Below are 6,598 nucleotides of genomic sequence, written 5' to 3' on the forward strand. Positions count from 1 at the left end.
CTATCCCCTCTCCCAGATGGCAGATAGACTAATACATGTTAAATATCTTAAAATATATGTTAAATCTAATATATATACATATATATATATATGTATATATGTATACATATCCATATAGTTATTTTGCTGCACAAGAAGAATTGGACTTTGAAACAATGCACAATTAACCTGTGAAGGAAATCAACAACAATATAAGCAGACAAAAATAGAGGGATTGGGAAATCTATATGGTGGTTCACACATATTTCCCAAAGTTCTTTCACTGGCTGTAGCTGGTTCTATTCGTTTCTGCAATTTTCTTCAATAAAGACTTAATTTATCAAGCACATGGAGAACTTACTTAAAGTTATAATAATACAATTAATTTACCATTTCAAAAATAGTAAAAGGATATGAATAGGCGGTTTTCATATGAAATAATCAAAACTTTCTATAGTCATATGAAAAATGCTCCAAATTACAATGATTAAAGAAATATAAATAAAACAATTCAAAAAAGATAAAAAATGAAAAGGACCTCTTTGTTAAAAAATATTTATAGCTGCTCTTGTAGCAGTAATGAAGAATTTTTAATTGAAAGGATGGCCATCAACTGGTAAATAGTTGAACAAGTTGTGCTATTTGATTGTGATGGCATACTATTGTTCTATAAGAACTGATGAGCAGGATTGCTGGAGCCCCTGCCCCACACCCCAAATACCAAAGAACTGATAAGCAATACAGTGAAGCATGAGAACATCCTGCCTTGAAGGTCATAAAGCCCAGGTGTGAGCAATAAAACATTCTTTCTTAGCCTGAGAGCATCCTGCCATAAAATATCACAAGGTCTCACATATCTAACACCAGATGTTCCTTAATCATCAAACGTTCCCCTAGTCACATAGTCACAGAACTGTTTTTTCAAACCTATACTCTGGAAACATATATAAGCCTTGTACTTTCCTTCAATAAATGAGCTATTCTGCTTTGCACAGAGTTGTCTCCGCCTCTTGCTTTCTTCACCCATTCCCAGGTTGTTGCCTTACTAGCTTTGCTTACAGGTTGACCCGCGGCTTCAGACCCCCTTAGTTCGAGACCCGCAGGTTGGGTCAATTGGCGCCCTCGAACAGGGACCTGAAGATTCGTGGCAGCCTGGCAGATCGGCGAGGAGAAGGAACGTACCCGTCTGGCCAGACCCCCCCTACTTCAGCAATCAAAAGACTGCGAACGGTGAGTACGCTATCTGCCGCATTCATGGGTTCCCAACTCTCTAAAGAACAAGCTTTTATAAAAGATCTTAAAGAAAGCTTTAGAGAAAGAGGCTTAAAAGTTAAGAAAAAGGATCTTATAAAATTCTTTATATATATTGACAAAATTTGTCCCTGGTTTATAATAAACGGTCCAGAAATACACCCCTGCTAAGTGGCAGAGAGTAGGTCGTGATCTGAATGAAGTTCTTAAACGAGAAGCACCTGATTCCGTCCCCATAAATGTTTTCCCTTATTGGACTTTAATCAATGAAGTTGTAGAAAGTGCCGCTTCTGACGGTGGAATAAGAAAATTAATTATCAATGCAGAATCTTATCTACGGCCGCTGTCTCGTGCTGCTTCTATGCAATCCCTTCCCACACATTGCCTCTTAAAATTCCCTCTACAAAAATGAACAGAGAAAGACACGCTCCTTGATTTTTATAATCAAGAAGAAGCAAACAGCCTGACTGCTTAGATGCAGTTAGATGAGGCATGGGACAAAAAATAGTTAAAGCCCATATCAAGCCAACAGATTCAGGAGTATATGCTTCACAATTATATAAACTCTGTAAAAAGAATGGAGTGGATCTTAACTTAAAAGCATGCAGAGCCTGGATAGAAAAAATAGAGCTCTGTGTCTGTCTGTGTATGTTTGTCTGCTTTGAATTTTTTGTTCTGTGTTAAAAGTTAGCAAGCTCATAAGAGATAAGAATTCAGCCTCTGTGTTACAGGCTTAGAAAAATAACAGGCTGAATTGTGGAAATTGGAATTCATTCAGAATAGTAATTCTTTCAGAGTGGTCTTAAATCATGGAATATCTAGGCATTCCCTGTGAAGACAGAGAAGTGCATTAAAATGGGCTTGGAAGTTTAGAGAAGCTCTGTTTGGATTCTGGGAGGGAAGAATGTTCAAGATGAAACAAACTTCTCTCTGGCAGTGGGGGTCCTAGGAAAAGCCTCTAGTTTGCTTTGGTGATTTAAGAGCTTTGTTAAGTTTTAAAAACAATGATTAAGAAATTTGGGAATTGATTATTTTAATGTTACTAATATAAAAATTGTTTGTGATTTTAAACTTTTTAATCTGTTGTACCAATTTGTAAGTAAAACAAAAGAAAAAACTTGACTATTTTAAACTGGTGTGAAAGTTTTCTCTGAAAAGCAGATTTTCAAAGCCTGCTAAAGGGGAGTAACGGCATTACAAACTTATCTGCTTAATACCGCCTGGGAAGCTTCTTACTAGTGGCCTTGAAGCACTCAGGCAGAAATAAAACAAAAACAAAAACAACAAAAAAAATATTTGGTTTGCTTCTGAAACACAGGGTAATTTGTTATCATTATGGGTTATGAATCTTAAAGTTTAAAGTTTAAAAAAAAAGGTGATTAAAGAAAAGGGACAAGGGAGATTGATTTACAAAAGCAATTAATAGTTTAAATGAAGTCAGAAGAGTTATTGGTTTGGAAGTGTTAGGTTTAAGTAAGTAAGCATTGGGAAGAGAAAGACAGAGAGATGGGACAGGAGAATGAAGGTGATTTAAGAAGGATTGATTAGTGGGAGCAAATGATTTCAAGAAGAAATCAGTGGGGAAAAGAAGGAACTGATTGGAAAGGGGAGTCACGGAGAGATGACTGTGAGACAGGATGTGTTTTTGCAGGAGGAGAGCAGCAATAGGAAGCTGCAGCTGTTTTTGGTTGAAGAAAGCAAACTGATAAAGGGTTCAAGCTGCTCTTACAAGATGTTAATTTATTGAACATTTGTTTCCTTAGATATATAATGTTTTTTGTGTTTAAAGAATATGATCAGAAATATGATATATAGTCTGAAAGGGTTATTTATAAAAAAAAAAATGTTTAATTGATGTTTTTAAGAATTTTTCAGATTCCTTTATGTGAAAATAGAAGTTTTAATTAATTGCATTGATGCCAATTATTTACAGGGACTCCAAGTATAATAGTTCTTGCCTTTGTCCTTTTGAAAATGTTGTTGTTATGGAAATATGTAATTTGGGATTTTTCTGTGTATTGGGTATTTTAAAAGCAAAATAATTGGTATTATGTTCAACTTATGGAGCATCTACTTGGGTATATAAGAATTGTGTGAACATTCTGGGATAAATTTCTTATTGTTAAAAGTCTTATAAAATGTAGATGATCTTTTTGTGACAGGAAGAAAAAGAGTGACCTTGTCCAAGTCACTATCAGTTTTTTAAATTATTTAGGAGCACAGGGACTGAGAATTTCTTAAGACAAATTTCAATTTGTGAAACATGAGGTAAAATATTTAGGCCATTTTATAAGCTTAGAAAAAAAAAAAAAAAGAAACTAGATCCTGTATAGGTGGAGGGGATTCTTCAAATTACTAAGCCTAGAACGAAAAAGAGTCTGCAGAGATGTCTAGGATTGGTGGAGTATTGTAGAACCTGGATTGATGAATATGCATTATTAACTAAGACTTTATTAAGTCATTTGTTGGAAGAGAAGCCTGATATAGTTCAATATGTAAATACAGTAAACAATGTGGTTTTAGGAGTATTATCACAATTAAAGCGAGGCCAGCCACAGCACTTTTGGTAGAAGAAAAGTGAGAAATTAACCTTTGGGGGAGTTTAATAGTGAGTGTCCTGCACCAGGTTCAATCAATTCTGAATCAAAGAGGCCAGGAGGTGGCTAATTGATTCAAGGATTTTAAAATATGAAGCAATACTATTGGAAAGAGATGATTTGGCACTCTCACCAGATCATAACTTTAATCCAGCCATGTTCTTATTTGCTTCCCCAGGGGAACATGTGTCCCTTGAACATGATTGTCCAAATGTGATTGATTACCAAACTAAGATTAGGGAAGATTTGTAGGAAGTCCCTTTGTTGAAAGGCACTGAATAGTTCATAGATGGTTCTTCACAAATAGTTAATGGGAAAAGGAAAAATGGTTATGCTATTGTTAATGGGAAGATTTGACTCTGGTTCAAGCTGGATTCTTGCCAAAAGAATGGTCAGCTCAAAATTTGTCAATTATATGCAGTAAATCAAGCCCTAAAATTGCTTGAAGGACTTATTCAAAATATGCTTGGGGAATTGTTCATATATTTGGGAAATATGGGAAGAAAGGGGAATGGTAAACAGTAAAGGAAAGGGATTGGCACACAGGGCATTGGTCACTGAAATTTTGACTAATCTTATTTTACCTAAGAATGCTGCAGTGATTCATGTGCAGGGGCACCAAAGAGGAAATTCATTTGAGATAAGGAGAAACTGCTTTGCAGATGAGTAGGCAAAGCGGCCTGGAGAAGAGGAATCTGTAAGTACAGAGGAGATGATGGTGCTAATTCTGGCATTTCTGCCTCCAGTGCCTCCACCTTCCCTTACCCCAGAAGAGAAGCAGGAAATCTAAAAGTCTTGGCGCTCAGAAGGATAAAAGAGGGGCACTGGCTCCTCCCTAATGGCAGAGAGGTACTGACCACAGCAGGTATGAGACATGTACCCCAACATTTACATCAGGGCAGTCATTGGGGTGTCCGAGACCTGTATGATGTGGTGCTGACTAGGTCTGTGGCACTGGCTTGTACACAATAGCAGGCAACTGGTCAGCGGGTGTCCTGTTTGTCAGAGGATGAATAGGACGGCCCAATGACAAGCCTAAAAGGAAGAAGGCCTCCTGGTATCAGGCCTTTCCAAAGCATACAGGTGGACTTTACTGAGCTGCTGTAAGTGGGGTGTCTCAAATAGTTGTTGGTCATAGTGGACCATCTGACCTTATGGGTGGAGGCCATTCCCCTTGCCTGGGCAACAGCCTCAGTAATTGTAAAAGTACTTCTTGAGCATATCATTCCAGGGTATGAGATGGTGGAGCAGGTAGATTTAGGCCAAGGCACCTGTTTCACAGCTAAGATCCTCCAATCTGTGGCCCAAGCTATAGCATCCTCCCTCATCATGTAAAGTGGAAAGGGTGGATAAGGAAATTAAACAGCAACTGACTGAATTGGCATTAGAGACACAATTGCCCTGGACCAAGTGCCTTCCCCTTGCCTTATTAAGAATTAAAACAAAACCCCTGAAGAGATGTGGAATTGTCACCTTATGAATTGTTGTATGGTCACCCTTATCCAAAAGGGATTCAAAATTCTTCCTTGTATCCAATATTTGAAACCAAGGATTTGTTTTTAAGGAAATATGTTATGTCTTTACTTTAACATCTGAAAACTTTACAACTAAACAGGCTTATTGCTCAGACTCCTCCCTTAGGATTTCAACAGTACATGAGTTCTAGCTTGGAGACGGGGTCCTGGTTGGGACATGGAAGGAGGACAAGCTGACCCTGAGCTGGAAAGGATTGATCCAGATCCAGATACAGCAGTGCTACATAGGAAAGAGAGTGGACTCTGAGGGTGTGGACTTCCCAACTGAATGCAGAGAACAAGCTGAGACAAACATTGAAAAGCAACTGATGAACTGTGCATATAAAATCTTGATAGCGGTATTGAAACCTCACTATTAGATAAAATATCTATTACTGACACCTCCCCCTCCTACAAAACATCCTCCATCAATCATAAGAGTTCCTAAAACTTGTACCAATAATGTAACTTTTCCTCCTCTGACATATTGTGTTAGAAAGAAAAGAACCTGGTATGACACTTTATTTGGTGGTGCTGGAACTGGTTTGGGTATAGTTAATTCAATAGACCTTGAGACCTTGGCCAGCAGACTGCGCAGTGCTAGGCAAGATGTTTCTCAAGCTTTGACTGTAAATGCTCAATAGTTGCCCACAGATCCTACCCCACCAAAATATGTTAAAATGTCAAGGCCAATTCTTACAAGTTTTTTAATGATAGTATTATTACTAGTTTGGGTTTTACTGGAAATATTAGTAAATAAATGCCCTTTACAAAATATGTATACCTTGATACAAAAAGAAAATGCTCAGAGATTGTTGCAATGTGGGATTATATGTTTAATTTACCAGAAGCATGGAAAAAAGAATGACCTGAAAATGCTATGTGTACTTCTTTTTGGTGTACTGGAACTATTGTGTATTGTCAAGTTAAGATATGGGCTGTTATGTGTTAATTTCATGTGTTACCTTTTGTCTTACCTAATTACTTTGCTTTACTTCATATATATGGATATCCTAAACAGATCTTAAGTTATGAAGAAACTATTAGAGTCTAATCAGCGCGCATTAAATGAACATCGAATACAGACTCTTATAGCTGCAGGACAACTTATCGAGGCCTCTCATTTAGTGACATCGGATACTAACCACCATTGGTTTGATTTCTTATTTAGATCAGGTAGCGCTACCATTAATTTTAATAGTTTAGCTATACCCATAGTATTATTATTACTCTTTCTAGTTATATTATGTATGTGTA

The sequence above is a fragment of the Sminthopsis crassicaudata genome, chromosome 1 (assembly GCF_048593235.1).
Source record: "Sminthopsis crassicaudata isolate SCR6 chromosome 1, ASM4859323v1, whole genome shotgun sequence".
NCBI lineage: Eukaryota > Metazoa > Chordata > Mammalia > Dasyuromorphia > Dasyuridae > Sminthopsis > Sminthopsis crassicaudata.